Consider the following 2,500-nt stretch of genomic DNA (forward strand, 5'->3'; position numbering starts at 1 on the left):
AGAAGAAGAAGAAGAAGAAGAAGAAGAAGAAGAAGAAGAAGAAGAAGAAGAAGAAGAAGAAGAAGAAGAAGAAGAAGAAGAAGAAGAAGAAGAAGAGGATAGGGCCTGTCAGTGGAGATTAACCATGCATGTAGACATGTAGGCGCTGGCAATTGCCCCTGCAGTCTCTCCTCTCTCTGACATTGATGTTTATCCAAAGAAAAGGGGCCGCCCACTTGGGCCAGTACAGCTTGGCACCAGTGCCGTTGCCGATGCAAACAGCCGAAAGCAGATACCATAACGAATAGCGCCCCACCACCACTACACTGAATTGGTAATCTTTTTATCGACCCACGAAAGGATGAAAGGCGAAGGTAATGTCAGAAGTGAACACGAAACGTAGAAATGTGTGGGTCTTTTCTTTTACTTAACCATAAAAGGGTGTGATGGGCGAAATTAATACCGGTGGGATTTGAACTCAGAACCTATTCTGTCCAATCCTCAAACGCTTCTGCCAATACACCGCCTTAATAATGATTTCAAATTTTTGCCACAAGGGCAGTTTTGGGGGAGGGAATTAAGCCGATTACATCAACCCCAGGGCGTAACTGGTACCTATTTAAGCGACCCCGAAAGGATGAAACGTGAAGTCGACCTCGGCGGAATTTGAACTCAGAAAGTAGCAGCAGATAAAATACCACTAAGCATTTTGCCCGGCGAGCTAACTATTCTGCCAGCTCACCGCCTTAATAATATGCATAAATTATTAATTATCCTGAATACGAATTATTATTATTATAAATTATAATTATAATTATTATAAATTTGTAGGTGTGGCTGTGTGGTAAGAAGTTTGCCTCCTAAAAACTTATTATGGGTTCAGTCCCACTGCGTGACACTATGAGCAACTGTCTTTTACAATAGCCTCGGGTTGGCCAAAGGTTTGTTAGTGGACTTGGTAGATGGAAACTGAAAGAAGCCCGTCGTATATAAAATAGATATGTACGCACATATGTGTGTGTGTCTGTTTGTTCCCCACCACCGTTTGACAACCGGTGTTGTGTTTACATCCCGGTAACTTAGTGGTTCGACATAAGCAACCGGCAGAATAAGTAACAGGCTTAAGAAAATAAGTGTGGACGTCGATTCGTTCGACTAAAATTCTCTAAGGCGGTGCTCCAGTATAGCCGCAGCCAAATGACTGAAACAAGTAAAAGATAGAAAAAATATACATCTCTCTCTCCACACACACACACACACACACACACACACACACGCACACACAGGGTTTAAAGATCCAATAGAGGTAGGATCAAAAAAAAAATTACTCCATCCAATGAGAGATAAATAATTTATATACACAACCGAAAGAGTTACAATTATTAGATATTACCCGGCTGCTATAAAAGCTAATACGTTTTTAGGGAGTTACTGAAAGGCTTGTGGCCCTGAAGATATTTCAAGCTTTCTCTTTGGCAATTTAATATTTTTAACCGCAAGGCGGTGAGCTGGCAGAAACGTTAGCACGCCGGGCAAAGTGCTTAACAGTATTTCGTCTGTCCTTGTGTTCTGAGTTCGAATTCTGCTGAGATCGACTTTACCTTTTATCCTTTCGGGGTCGATAAATTAATTACCAGTTGTGTACTGGGGTCAATCTAATCGACTGGCACCCTCCCCCAAATTTTCGGGCCTTGTGTCTAGAGTAGAAAATAATATTTTTAAATGTGTTTTTTTTAATAAAAGTAATTTTTTTTTTACCTTCTTTTAAATAATGTTCCTAACAGCCACAAAACTGGCCTAGTATGCTACTACTACAAACGTAAATAATATTACCCGAGCAACTACTACAATAAAATATAAATGACTTTAACAGCTTCAGGATTGAATAAATTATATCGCCCCTGTTGACACTCAAATCCAGCGACTAATTCCATTTCTCAGAGTACCCGCACCAGATATTATATTTTCGGTAACCCTTTTGAAAATAGTTTTTTCTATGGAGAGCATAACGAACTGAAAACTCTTTCTTTTTTTTAATCATTTTATTAAAATTGCAATATATAACAAATAAAGTTTTAGAGAAGTTTCTGCAACATTTCTACTTCAGCGTTTGTATTAGTTTGGTGATATGTGTCTGCGAGAGATTTCCAATGTACCATCAGACAACATAACCCATCTCACGTGTATTAACAGATGGGAGATATGGTTTTATGGTTTTACAGAGACGAGAGCAGAAGAGCTTGCCCTAAGTAATCTTGGATACGATCTGACACTACAGATATATATATATATATATATATATATATATATATATATATATATGTATGTATGTATGTATGTATAATGGAACAAAAATGCAATAGAGGAGAATAAAACCTCCGGACACACAAGCCTGCATAAAGTGCATGGAGGGGATAGTGCTGCCCTGGGTCAAATAGAGTGGGAGCTGGAAGACCCTAAGGCTAACAACGACGACTACTAAGACGATGATGAGGATGATGATGACGTCGACCACAACGAT

This window comes from Octopus bimaculoides, chromosome 20 (assembly GCF_001194135.2).
Source record: "Octopus bimaculoides isolate UCB-OBI-ISO-001 chromosome 20, ASM119413v2, whole genome shotgun sequence".
In the NCBI taxonomy this organism is placed as follows: Eukaryota; Metazoa; Mollusca; class Cephalopoda; order Octopoda; family Octopodidae; genus Octopus; species Octopus bimaculoides.